At 37.9% G+C, this 15,081-nt stretch overlaps 1 protein-coding gene across 5 annotated transcripts in view; it reads left to right on the forward strand.

The window, feature by feature from the left end:
- The window catches only part of LOC111151929 (calcium dependent secretion activator 2), a 532,957-nt gene that overhangs the window by 330,193 nt on the left and 187,683 nt on the right, over positions 1-15,081 (forward strand). The gene's annotated exons all lie outside the window — the stretch shown is intronic.

Below are 15,081 nucleotides of genomic sequence, written 5' to 3' on the forward strand. Positions count from 1 at the left end.
TATGCATATGGATACAGTGATTAGGATTTTGCCGATAGGCAGATACTTGAAAACAAAAAGACAACATTGTGAAACACTTCCAGCCGTAATTTTTGATTACATATTGAGAATCGTTTAATTATCTTACTCCATTTAATTAGCCCCTCTACTTAGGTCAATTGCTTTTTTTATTAGCATGACGTGTTGGCAATTTGTTAATTGGCATGAAATAACATGAGACTTTACTGGGTATTATGTAGTGTGCGTAAGGAAGTTACGGGAAATGCAGGGAGGCAAAGGTATTCACTAGTCCCCTCCCAGCGTTTGCCGGTGTCACCGAAACCCATATTTCTGCCCTTTGAATTAACGTTCTTCTAGTATGTCGAACGAGTTTGTTAGTTCAAGTGGTAACAAAAATGTGTAGACCCTGGATATACATTTGAAATAGAAGGTTCTTTTCTGAAATTAAGAGAATAATAAAAAGTGAAGAAGAGGGCTGCCTGGGTGGCTCAGTCAGTTCAGCATCTGCCTTCAGCTCTGGTCGTGATCCCAGGGTCCTTGCTCAGCGGGGAGCCTGCTTCTCCCTCTTCCTCTGCTGTTCACCCTGCTTGCACTCTCTTTTCTCTCTCAAATAAATAAATTCTTTTTAAAAAGTGAAGAAGAGATGGGAAGTATAGTAGCTGAGAGGGATATAGGCAGAGAGATACACACATGCATGTAAGAAAGTTCTTAGGATTTAGTCAGTATCAAGCCTTTAAGCTCCAGTCCTCTTTGCCAGTGTTTTCTGTTTTAAATAATTTTAGCATATCAGCAGTTTCCTTTTGTAGCTCAAGCCCCCCAGTTTAGTGATTCCATATATATTCATTGAAGTTAAAAAAAAAAAGTAGAAGCTGAGGCATTTTTAAATGAATTACAGAATATAATCCACAAATATCTATGGCATGTATGTAAAGATATTTTAACACTTAAGAAGAAAAGTTTTTTCCTTCCAAAGACTTCCTCTAGGATATGGCACAGACAGCCACCAGTCTCCTGCGCTGGGGAGGCCGATGTGGGGCCACAACCCATTTCAACACTAACTCCTAACTAACTATTGCATTATATTCAATCATTTAAGTACAAATCACTTTTTTCCCTAAACCCTAAATTATTATCACAATTTTGAGGAAATAATGTGATGGTGAGAATGGAGAGCACAGAATAAAGTTAGTTTTCCTGTTAGTCATTTCTTTATATTCTACTTTTTTCTAAATAGGATTTGTGGTTACATCATACCATCATAAATTTAAAGAGCTAAAAGAGATTTGGGGATTACTTGGCCCAACATTAATGTTGTATAAGGAAAACCCAGAGGGCAAGAGGGGTAGGTCTCACTACAGTAGGCTCCAGTGTTTACTACAGAGCTGACCCGTGCTGAGGGTATGCTGGGCAGAGCACCAGGGTGGACATTCTGGCAAATACAAAGATAAATTTACTTACGCTCCGTCCCAGGGAGAACCCTTCTGTTTTCCTTTCTTGTCAGTAATTTTTTTATCCACTTGGGGGCACTGTGATCAAATTTTAGAAGAACAGAAAAGTTACTTTGATTTCTGTCACTTAGAAAAGGAAATCTTAACTGATTATATACTTTTAGGTAAAAATATATTTTAAGATACACAGGCGTGGCTGTGGTTTTTGTTTTGTTGAAGTTTCACAACAGGTATAGAGGAATAAGTGTGTTAACGTTTGGTCTCTGGCCAGATTCTCAGGCCTGATCTAGTCTGGGCCCGGCAGTCTGTATTCTCACAAGCTTTCTGTGTAAGATTTCATCGTTTGCTAACATTCGAGAACCACTGAATTAGGATAAGTGGGTTTTGACGTGTTTTTGAATTTCTAACTGTTCAAAAATCATTACGTTAAAAGTTGTGTATCAGAGGGGCACCTGGGTGGCTCAGTGGTTAAAGTCTCTGCCTTCAGCTCGGGTCATGATCCCAGGGTCCTGGGATCGAGCCTCACATCGGGCTCTCTGCTCAGCGGGGAGCCTGCCTCCTCCTCCTCCTCTCTCTCTCTGCCTGCCTCTCTGCCTACTTGTGATTTGTCTGTCAAATAAATAAAAATCTTTAAAAAAAAATTTTTTTTTAAATTGTGTATCAGATATGCCTGAAATATTGTGAAAATATATTTCCAGGAACTATATTTTATAAGTAATACACTATAAGTAATACACCACAAGTAAATGAGTCTGAAAAAATAAGCTGGTCTGGCCCATGATTATATTTGGGTCCACAGGAATCAGAATGGTTAGCTGATACATCACTTTCATCCCCGCCACCCCTGCCAACAAATTTTTTTAATCAAATGAAAATTTGAAATGCCACTTGCTTTATATAGATTAGTCAGTTAATGGAATTTCTCAAACCTAACTCCGTGTGATGACATCCAGACATGGCCTAGATTTCAACATCATGCTGCTGACAGTATTTCTTTCCAGTTTATAAGTATCTTTACATTAAAGATCTATTATTGGTTGGGTTATCAGATTCAACTGTGAGGCAATTAAGACACCAATCGTTAGAGACACCTGGCTGGCTCAGTCTGTGGACCCGGTGGACTCTTAATCTCAAGGTCAGAAGATTGAACCCTGGGCTGGGCCTAGAATTTACTTTAAAAAACAATCCAAAAAATAAAAAAGTTTAAAAAAAACATTTAATTTATTTACAGTTAGTAAAAATAGACTCTGCTGAGACCAGTTTTAGAATTCTTATCCAACTAAGTGTATCATTTCATATAGCAACTAATTCTTTTTTTTAGTAAGTAATTTTGTTCCTCTGTTCCTGAGAGTTTGTGGAAACTACTGGAAGGAAATACTGCTGCACTTAAGAGAAGAACTCCAGACCTCTAATGCTTTAGTCATGAGGGAAGATCTGGAGATCGGGGTGACCAGGTGGCAGGATTGGGACTGTGAGTTTTCCCTTCCTGAAGAGAATCTCTCACATCCTTCAAACGATGAGAGTCCTGTGATATGCCGTTTCCGCCTCATTTCTTTTCTCTGCCATTGTAGACATTCCTTCCTTGTTTCTCTTTGTTCAGTTAAGGTAGTGTAGAACTTCTGAAAGTCTTTATGCTGAGAGAGAACAAATGATGAGTCACAAAGAATAGGAGAAGCTGCCTCTAAAGCTTGCCATCATTCTCTTGGCTTCTGACGGTTCACCTGCTATCGTCTGATAAACGCCCTCTCCCCATAGGGCCAACCTGACTTAGATGGCACCCTTTGAGGGTCCCCTACTGTTTTGCTTTCTGTCTTTGCTCCAAAATGAAGACTCACATCTTGACACCTGCAACTGGGGGATGTAAGGAACCACTTTCTTATTCACAACCCAGCCAGCAACCAGGACGGGATGCCTCTCAACCAGTTTGCAAGGGGTGGTCTTGATGTTACTGATCTGAGGTGAAGACCACATTCTCTAGAGGTAAAAGGTAAACTCTTCCATGAACATCATCGTTTTATGGATATAGCAGCTGGGGACCTTTCCTTCACAATGAACTATAATCAAAATGAATCTTGTGGCAAAGTCAGAAAGTATAAATATTCAATGAGTATTGCTAGATAATACTTAAAGGTAGTCCTTAACATAGTCTTCGTAGCATTAAAAGTATCAAAAGTGGTTTATAAACTATGTTTGTTGTAGTTTACAGCAATAACTACACCTACCTTACAGGATTATTGTGTTAACTGAGATAACGTATGTGAAGTACAAAGGACAGTACCAGCAATTCAGTAAATCTCAAAAGATAAAATGTAACCTTTTACAAAGAAACAATGAAATGAATTGATAATAGTGAGTTGAAGAATATCTGTATAGAATGGATATTATGACAGAATATATTCTAATGTAATATTATAGTCTGCCATTTTACTCAATTTTTTTTGTTTTGACTTTTTGTTACTTGCTGATGGAATAGAAGGGGTAATTAACTTGAATGATAGCAGAGTAAGTCTGACCAGAAACCTTATTTCGGACTCTATTGTTGAAAATTCCCTTAATATTTACTAGAATTTTGTGTTGCTTTTTAGAGTTCATAAATATATTTTAACTTTATTGGATGATTGAGGAGCATTTATTCCCCTATGATCATCTTTCTGAAAATCTCAGACTTGTGAGAATTCCTATGATAACTTATCCTCACTTTTCATAGTATTTTCTACATCATGTTAATGTTTCTGGGGAGCATATCTGGTATCCTGAACTATACAAAGTAAATATTAAATATCACTAAAGAGCACTATTTCCAAGATAGGTCTTATAATCTCTGAAGTAAGTTTGTTTTCTTGTCTATTTCCTTCTGATTTTAGAGCAAAGGCCAGCAGGAAAAGTCCTCTGATAAACTGAAAATTATCTGAATCGTTGTCAATTACAGTTACATTGTAATTTTTAACTTTCTAGTTCCTGCATCCTATTGAAAAGAAGATCTGTATGTGCCACCGAGTCAAACCCCAGACCCCAGGATGTAATTATGATAGGGACCTTCAAACAAGCCTCCCATTTAATTTTCCTAGGAAAAAAATATGCCTCCTTAATTGAAAATGAACGAATCTCAAATTTCTTTGTGGTTCTGCTGTTTAGCTAGTGCCACCATAAGAAGAACTGGGGGGAAAAAGGTACAGGTCCGTGTCTTCTGTGTACTACTTTTTTTTTTTTTTTTCATTATATTTTATTATTGGGGTTTTAACTATCAAGAAAAATTCTGAGAATGGGGCATCTGGGTGGCTCAGTCTGTCAGTCTCATGGTATCCGTCCCCGCGTGAGCATGAAACCTATTTGAGATTCTCTTTCCCTATGCTCTTCTCCTGCTCATGCTTTCTCACTATGTCTCTGAAAAAAAAAAAAAAAATCAGAGATGCTTTTGGAATGGTTTTGTTAATTCTTCTCTGCGAAGTAATCTTGATACTCTACAAATTGATGGAACACAACTCTAATCTTTATCCCCAGCTGCATGGCTAAATGGCAGAGGGCTTCTACTTGTATTTGTTTTAAAACTAGATGCTGGTATATTTTTTTAATAAGTAGTAAAATGGTTATTTATCTCCTTTGCTCCGTATGTATTTTTCTATTTTACATACAGTTCTGCCTATGAATGTATAACTCTCAAATGATTTCCATGAAGAAGGGAATATTGAGATATTTGAACTAATATATATTTGAATACATTTGAAATAATGTACATTAACCCTGTGGGAAACCTTGATTTCCTAGACTGATACATGCTTTCAAATGCAAGAAAGAAAAGGACAAGATTTTGTTCCAAAGTTGTATTTTAAAGGAAAATGTCTTTGGTAGCGTTGGTTTTTTGTTTGACAGAAGTAGTCCTATATGTCTCCAGTAGATGGCGGAAGCACTCCAAGAAAACAGAACAATATTTTTGTCCTTTGAGAACTTGTAATAAAGGTGGCACTCTTTAAGGAGTATTAAGCACCCTTAAGGACATTTTCTTTTTTAAAAAAATGTAAGAAGAAAGGTTAGAAGGAGGTGAAGTGGTAGTTCATTTTGGACATATCAAACTTGTCAAGACATTTTATCGAATTAATGTAGAAAAACTTTAATGCTTAGTAGTAGGTGAATGATCAAAGATATCACTAAGGTCAATCTTAACCAAAAATGCCTGTAACTTGAAATTCTGAATATGTTTTGTAAATGTCAAAGGTTTTTTTCTATTAACTATCTTGATTTCATTTTTCTTTTTATCCTGCATTCATAGGCAGAAGTACTGTGAATATAGTTTAAGAGGCAAATAAATAAATGAAATTCTTAAGTTTTAAAATTAAAGGAGAATGGGAAACATTTTACAAGCCTAGCCCTAGAATCTCAGTGTCACTGTACATGGCCCCCTTGTTACTATTGCTTTCATTTTGTTATTCTCCCCCAATAAATAGATACCGGTGAGAAAAAAACTACATCAAAGTACATTTTTCCATAGTATTCTAGAATTTGTTTGTTGATAAATAGCAATTTATTCAGAACTTAAGGAATTCAGTAACTGGGAAACATATATGTACTACATAGAAATAATACTTTTATTTGATGAATGAGAAGAACTAGTTCTATTGTAACTTGTGCAATATCCTAGTTATACTTGATTTTAGAAAAATGGACAAATTTTTGCCCCAGTCTTAGTTTTTTTAATGGACAAAATTGGAAAATTTTATTGTCATTCCCCCACACTTTCCAGATAGTCCTTCAAAAAAGTTAGATTGAAATTTTTTTCAGTATGTTTTACTACTACTGCTATAATGATATCTTGATTGACATTGTGCTTCGTAGTTCCAAAGGCCCTTTTACATACATCACCGCACTGTTTTTGTAATGATACTGTTGCTGATACTCAGGACAAGTACTGCTGTTCCTGTTTTAAATGGGAAAAAAGGGAAAGTCATACCAGGCACATAGCAGTTAAAGGGATTTAAAAATAGCATTTGCTTCTGGCTTTCTCTTCTTCCCCTTTGCTTCCCTGTCTCTCTCTGAATATTTTCACTTTTTCATCTCTGTTTTGAAAAAGTTATTGCACACCCCTGACACTTGCTTCCACATGGGGGGACATCCATGACCTTCATACTCCTGGCCTCTTTCCACCCTTCTATCAGACTTACCTGACGGCTTAGCTGGAAGGCAGGAACAGTGCATGCATAGACCAGCCCTTTCCACTCTGTCCTTTGAAGGCGAGTTGTCCATAGGGAGTCCCCGTTCTCTGCTTCTCCCTAAATAATTCTTTCCATGGCAGGATCTTCACACAGACAGACCGTTCAACGAGGTCTGTGACTGCAGTTCGGAAAGTATGTCTGATGATAGTACTGACTAAGGTGATATTTTTGCCACTTGTTACCTCTGTTCTCTGAAGCTAACTTGTTCAGAACCAGGACAAAGAAAAGAGAAAAATGCTTTATGAAGTATTGGGGCTTCTCAGAGGTTCCAACAATGTCCATATATCATCAAAAAAATTTTTTTAAGAATATTAGTAGAGCTAGAAATCTGGGGGATTTTGAGATTGTGAGACATAGAATGTATTCTGTTCCATTTTGACTCAAAGGCCCCTGTGATAGTGTGGCTTCAGGACCCTTTCCAGCAGTGGTTCAAACTGTGTCACCTAAAGTATCAGGGTGCCCTGCAGGCTCAGCTGGTAGAGCATGGGACTCTTGATCTCAAGGTTGTGAGTTCAAGCCCCATGTTGCGCCTTGAAAAAAAAAGTTCAGGGGCACCTGGGTGGCTCAGTGGGTTAAAGCCTCTGCCTTTGGCTCGGGTCATGATCCCAGAGCCCTGAGATCGAGCCCCACATCAGGCTCTCTGCTTGGCAGGGAGACTGCTTCCTCCTCTCTCTCTCTCCCTCTGTCTCTCTCTCTCTCTACCTACTTGTGATCTCTGTCTGTCAAATAAATAAAATCTTAAAAAAAGTTCAGAAGTCTGTTGTTTGGATAACGGGGTATGTGGACTGGACTCTTGAAATTCTGCCTTTGCGTTTCATAGCAGCTGCTTCCTGCTCCCCTTAGGTTTTGATCTTCCATATTAAGTTAAATATGAGAATGATATTCTGCTAAAACTATTTGAATACTCATGATAAATAAGTATAAAAATAATCAACTTTATAGAATATCCAAAGTCTATCCAAGGCTTTTTCTTTTACCTTGTTACATATTATATAAATTTTTGCTGAAGATTTACTTTCTTTCTGTTCTTATTATGATTGTTCTTAATGACAGACCTAGAAAAGCCATTTAGTCATTCCAAAAATGTTTATGGACTACCTGCTATATGAAGGCATGGTGATGGGCTGGAGTGGTGTGGATTGGCTGATGTGGCCCTTGCCCTTACAAGGACTTACGGTCTTGTTATTAGAAACGAACTAATTCAACATGACTTGCCATAGGCTGTGGCAGGGCTATGGGAGAAGGGGTCACATCCGGCCTAATACATTTAATAGAGGAATATGACCAGGGCATCTTGGTGGCTCAGTTAAATGGTGTCTGCCTTCGGCTCACATCATGATCCCCGGGGTCCTAGGATCAAGCCCTATGTGGGGCTCCCTGCTCAGTGGGGAGCCTGCTTCTCCCTCTCTCACTCCCTCTGCTTATGTTCCCTCTCTCACTGTCTCTCTCTCTCTCTCTGTGTCAAACAAATAAAATCTTAAAAAAAAAAATAAAGGAGGGGCGCCTGGGTGCCTCAGTGGATTAAAGCCTCTGCCTTCGGCTCGGGTCATGATCCCAGGGTCCTGGGATCGAGCCCCAAGTCGGGCTCTTTGCTCGGCAGGGAGCCTGCTTCCTCCTCTCTCTCTGCCTGCCTCTGCCTACTTGTGATCTCTGTCTGTCAAATAAATAAATAGAATTTTTTAAATATATAAAGGAATATGACCTTATCAGGGATATCAGGGAGGGCTTCTCTGAGAAAGACGATAGTTGATTTGATGGATGGGAAGAAACTGGAAATGTGAGACTCAAGAACTAAATTAATTTAAATTGTGGGAAATTAATGAAATTGTAAGGAGCGTGGGGCTGACAGGATAAGACCATGAATGCACAAACTATTAGAGGAGCAGGGAGAACAGAGTATCTGTGCAGAGGAGGAGTACATGGTGTCAAGAAAAGTATCCACGGATCTTAGCACAGGCAGTGTTTACAGATGTGAGCCATCACCGAGACCTAGGACCAACTCATGGGTCCAGAATTCAAGAGCCACGGTGTCAGAGGAAGATGAGCAAGGACAAGAGCAGGGGCTCCTGGGTGGCTCAGTCAGTTAAGCCTCTGCCTTCAGCTCGGGTCATGATCCCAGGGTCTGGGATCCACTCCCACACTGGGCTCTCTGCTCAGCGGGGAGCCTGCTTCTTCATCTGCCTCCTGCTTGTGCTCTCTCTCTGTCTCTCAAATAAATAAATACATACATACATACATACATACATACATACATACATACATACATACATAATCTTAAAAAACAAACAAGAGCAAAGCTGGGTCCTTGGCCTGTGTATCAGGTAGCTTATCCAAACAATGAGGGCAGGGGATGAGACACTGAGGCCAGCTCCAGCATCAGAGCTGGAGGGATAGTCCCTCCCGTTGTGAACCAGAGCTCCACGCCGTCCTCCCTGACTACAGCTAAGACTAGTCATGAGACACAACGTTGAAATTCAAGTGACCCAGTGTACGTGGAACAAGGCTGTTTGGGAAGTGAATCTGTGAGAACTGCTGGATATCAGGAGGAATTCAAATGCCTTTGTAAATGACTCCGATGAAGATAAGTTCCTTGGAAGACAGATATAGTTTGTTTTCTAAATTTCAGAGTCCTCCAAAACTGTTCTCATTAACCAAGACCAGAGACTGAACATCAGAGAACGAGAGATCTTTCTGAAATCAAATATAATCCAGGGACATCACGATCCAAATATTACAGAAAACATTTTTTTTTGCTCCCAAACAAATATTTATAGACTCCCCAGTTAGAATAATGTTAGAAGCAAAGAAGATATTTTAGTTATGATTTTTCATTAATTTTAAACAATGTAAAAATTGAGTTGTGTAATTTTATTGCTTAAACACTCATTATCAGTGTCCTGTTCTAACTAACTTCTGAAGTGCATGCTGGAGAACATGACTCCTAAGAGATATTCTAGGAAGAAGATTCTGTAATTGTGGAGATGTTCCATCTGCTATTCTCCCCTCCTTTCTCAACTTCTTGGTGTGTCTTCCACATCAACTACAAGCCCTTACTCATCCCTTCATGCAGAACATTTAGCTTATATTGCCCAGCAAATTTATTCTTTTTCTGCATAATACTGCTTTGTATCCAGATGTCCCAAGACACACAGTGGAAAACACTGAATGTCAAATTACCTTCGTGATGATTTTCTTTTTAGAATGTCTATAGTTTATAAATGGGCATTTTTTGTACACATTTCATCTCAAATATATCCTAAATATGAAGGAGGTAGAGGAGATAACCCGTTACAGACCTTAAATTTTCTGCTAACTCAGGATTAGTTGTATTGTATATAATGTTTAAAAGTGATTATTTTGCTTTGCCTTGGGAATACTGTACCCGAAAAAGGAAGGTATTTCCAGTAGTCAATAAGATACAGTTTGATACAGGGTACTTGGTGTGGCTCAGATGGTTAAGCATCTGCCTTCAGCTCAGTTCATGATCCTAGGGTCCTGGGATCAAGTCCTGCATCGGGTTCTCTGCTCAGCGGAGAGCTCGCTTCCCCACCCCCCTCTCTGCCAGCCTCTCTGCCTACTTGTGATCTCTGTCTGTCAAATAAATAAAATCTTAAAAAAAAAAATCCTCGAACTCGACACACACAAAACAGGTAATTGCGTCAAAAGATGTTCAGAAGACATGAACAGACAATTCTCCAAAGAAGACATACAAATGGCTAACAGACACATGAAAAAATGTTCATTGTCAGGGAGTCTGCTTCTCCCTCTCTTTCTGCCCCTCCCCAAGCTCATGCTCTCTGTCTGTCAAATAAATGAAATCTTAAAAAAAGATACAATTTGATACATAGAAACCCCTTGCTAAAACTTTTCCTTATCACCAAACCATTTACATTTTTAAAAAGAGGAAAGCTTAATGGATTATCTCACAAAAACATCTAGGATTGCCAAAGTGAATTATTTCATTTGAATTGGTAGGTGCCCCAGAGCTGCTTCACCAAGTGTGGTGTGCACTTCCTTTTGGAATGTGTCCCTAACATCACCCCCCAGAGAGTCCCATCTTCCCAGCCTGTACCCTTATCACAGGGGATGGAGGCACAGACTTGCCTCTGTGCAAGGCAGCCTGGTCAGAGTGGGTTGCTTTGCACCTTGTTTGGACCTATTTTAATCCCCTTCTGAGATATTTTATAATCCACTTAGAAAGCTAATTTTCTTCAACTTCTAACAAAGCAGTAAAGCTTCTGCACATGCAGTAAAGCATTGCTTATCTCGAAGGACACTGAAGCGGGAAAAACATGCAACCATGCCTACAAAATCTATCATCCGTTTAAGAGTTTTTGAGAACGAGACTCTAACATATTCGTGTAACTTAAGGAATATCAGTATTGGTGAGACCGTGAACCATCTGAAAATGGTTTTAGGGCATGTTTTCTGTTGAGATATACAAGAATGCTGCTGCTCAGTTATAAAAGATAAATATAGGAAAAACTGCCTCGCTAACAGATTTCTAGGTACGGTTTGATTTACGCTGTTTGGCTTGTGTGTCATTGTTTAAAAGTCCTACTCATAGGACAGTACTTCTCTAATTTCCCCGGTTCAGTGTTGTTTCTAGGTGACAGCTCATTGTCCTTTATTTCAGAACTCCTTTAGGAACGGCCGCTCATAGTTCTCAGTGTCTTGGCTGAGTCTGGGGCGATAGAGTCTTTGCCTCTTGTCCGTGTGCCTCTGTTCACATCCTAGAGTATGCAGTGGCAAGCCAGTTTCCAGAAGACAGCTTTTATACCTCAGGCTGTTTTCCTGACTCTGATAATGCTGACGTGGCCTGAGATTTAACTGAGCGTGAACTACCAGAAGATGGGACTTCTGAGGCCCAGGAGGGGAGACCCTCTTTATGTTACCAATTCTGTAAACTGTGATCCAGAAAATGAGTGAAGGGCTCTACATTTTACTCATTTGCTTTTGTAAGTCTGTTTATACAGCACACGCATTTCAACTTCTTGTTCAGCCGTCGGAGTCTCGGATTTTCTTCATTCACAATTTCTCTCAAAATGTGAAGTAATTTTGCTTGGTGGGGAGCCCTTCCTTGTCTGCCCACCTCCCGTACTCTTTCCCACAAGAATTCAGGCAGGATAAAAGCCAATTGGAAAGTATTTATTTCTAGGTTTCTTAATGTCCAGGTCACACTGTTGTCTTGAATCAGTTTCTTTCTGCTGTCCTTAGCTGGGGAAAAAAAAAAAAAAGGCTTATCTGGCAGGGTTAAATAAAAGAAAGAATGCAGTGAAAAGAAGATTTCTTTTATACAGGCAGCAGAGAACGTGCAGGATGACTGAAAGTGCCTGAGGGCATTTGGTCCCTATTGGTTTTCACATCAGATGCAATGGTGCCCACAGATAGCCTGTATTGTTGTCAGTTAAATGGGATCATGAGTGTCTGAAAGGTGTTTGAGAATGAACCGAAAATCATTTTCACAAGTGGATGATTACTTCTGCCACATGTTAACCGAACTCTATCAGAATGGCCCAGATTTTTGAGCCTGCATTAATTGCTCCTTCAACCTTGACTGAGGTTTCTCTTTAAGAAAGCCCTTTCCAGGACTAAACGACTCTATATATTGATTTCTTTTTTTCCTTTTTGTATTTTTCCTTGAAACACGAAACCTTGGATAAGGAAGACTTTATCATTCAACATGTAGATGGATTGTTCCATTTCTTGGAAATAAAAGATAGACTCAAGTGATCTGAGAAAAGTAACGGTCCTTTTTTCCAAGCACTGAGTAATTCCCATATTCTGTATACAATTATGTTTTTTCAAATATTCATTAGTGATGATTTTTCATCATAAAGTGAAACCGTGAACTCCCACAGCATGTACTCCCTGCAAATAAATTGTCATAGTCTCCTTTCTATTAGAACTGTATGCCACCACTCTAATTGAAACTTAACTACAATATTTAGTAGTATGTTTGGAGAATTTTTGTATGTTGAAGTATTCTCTGAACAATCTTTAAGTTAGGTTTTATAAAGCGCTTTTGAAGTGTTTGGGTAGTTGTAATTAGTTATTTCATGTTCCCATTTTCCATTTCAAATACGGCCTAGAGAATATTAGCTGTTTATTTGCCAGAATATTGTAGGATATATTGGAGGTCAGACATGCTGTGTTACAAAGTTGAGTTAAATTTCAATTTTGAAAACTAATCGGAAAATGAGTTCTTGAAATTTCATTAACTTTTTGAGCTTATATATATTAGCAGAGAATTTATACCATTTACAGAAAAATGGTTTAACTTATTATTAAAACTAATTTGAGAGGGTTTTTGGCTTAAGGGGAGACAAATCACAAAATGATATATGTGCATCTACTTTTAAAACATTCAAGGGGGCACTGTGTAAAAACAAGCATTTAAAATAATTTTATTTCACAAGCATTGCAGTGTGAACATGTAATGAAATGTAAATCTCTCTCTGAAAATTCAACAAAAATAAGCATAGTCATAGTACTGATTTTTGTTTGCTTGAAGCTCATTTTCACCAAACTCCACTTTTCTCAATCTGTTGGTGAGACCATTTTATTGATAATAATACACATTGCTAATGAGCCACACTTATCTAAAGAAAAGTGTCTGTTCCTGTTGTCACAGATCATTCTGATAGATTTCATGAAGGCTCTGCTTTTGTCCACAAATGAAAACTTTTAGAAGCAACTTGGGTTATTAACACGTAACTCCTTTAAGAATCATAGTGATGTCATAAAGATTGTACCATTTTTAGTGTGGAGATTCTCTCCTGACTACAGCTAGTGATAGAGAAGATGAAAAATAGTGCTCTCTTTGTCTTGTTGAATGTAACCTGAGTTTTGGCCTTACCGAAGTTCTTTAATTTTCTCTCCTTTCTTCTCTTCACTTGACAGTTGACCTAACAGCATTCACATCCTATCTTAAAGATGCAGTCAAAAATCTTAAAATTCAGGGAGGCATATCTTCTATATTTGAGGATAGAGTATGACCCAAAAACAATAACACCAAAAAAAAAAAAATAGTCATAGGCAAATGACACATCAATACACATTTAGTTGGTTTTGTGTCTTGTTTTCTAGCAATGAATGCTCTGTCTCTTTGGAGCAAATAGTACTCCCCATTAGGAGCTGCCCTAGAAGAGGGATTAATTCCTTAAGATTATTGCTGTGTTTATACTGATCTATAAAACCAAATGCTTCAAGGCTTTAAGCCTTATGTGTTAAATCCAAGCTTTGTGTCAGTGCTGCTAATTTCTTTGTTACCTAATCCCATGTAAGGAGAGAAGATTTTAAAGTTAAGCAGGCAATTTTTTGTTCAGAGGGAACAACTTCTTAATACCTTAAGTTGGATGTATTGATGAAAGCAAACACTATTAAATAGTATCTGAGCAGTTACTTTTAAGTAATCCAAAATACTCTAGTAACATGAGTATTGTGCTGTGTTGAAAATATTTCAGTGGAAAAAAATGTTCTATATTAAGTACAAATGAGGATTGGAAGAATGTCCTTTTTAAGTATGTTATATACAGTAGATTCTCTCTCTCATTTCCATTCAAGTAATTCTTGGATCAAATTTAATTTTGATTAGGGATTTTTTTCCCCCCTGGGGCCATACTCTGAGGCCTGGAGAATGTAGTAGGACTATGGAAATTGTTCATATATGTTCCTTCATTTTCCATCCATTTGTTACTTAGCTGAGATAATTTAACAAGGATGAGTAAAAACACTTTGTTTAAAACCAGATTCTCTAGGTTGATGAAAATGAATAATGTTGAAAGCTTCATGTAAAAAAGAAAAACAAAAAAAGCAAAAAACTCACTTTCCTCTTTAAGACCTCTTCAAAATAAGGTGAAAGAAACTAGCAGTATGCCATAGAGAATGTCGCTGTTGGGCTATATGATAAATATTTATTTTGCTGGATAACATTATAAATTGTCACATAAAGCCCAGTTAACTGTGTGTTCCCAGTTTGACTGGTATTTGGCAGGTCTGATTTACATACCCTAAAAAAAAAAAAACCCAAAACCTGTCTTTTTTATTTGAGTTAATCATACGATCAATTGAGAGGAAGCTAACAATGACTCAGCAAGTTACAGAACATTCAGGGAGAATACAGCTGCTTTGCACACCAAACGACAGACTAACCAAGATAGTCTCTGTCCAGAATGATGAATACGCTTCCTAGAAGATCTTCTCTACACCTTTATTGGGTAGAATTCATAAAGCGATAAAAAACCAATTTGTTCAGAAATCAGGAAAATATTAATAATAGATTTTTTAAACTTTAATAGAATTTTTAAAAATTCTATTTTTATGAAACAGAAATGGATGACAGGTAAATAACTTTCAAAGATCTGTTTAATACTATCACTAGATTTAGCCCTATCAACCATACCTTCTCCTTTACAGAATCTTGC

Source organism: Enhydra lutris, unplaced genomic scaffold, assembly GCF_002288905.1.
Source record: "Enhydra lutris kenyoni isolate GAN:26980312 unplaced genomic scaffold, ASM228890v2 scaffoldscaffold27, whole genome shotgun sequence".
Lineage (NCBI taxonomy): Eukaryota > Metazoa > Chordata > Mammalia > Carnivora > Mustelidae > Enhydra > Enhydra lutris.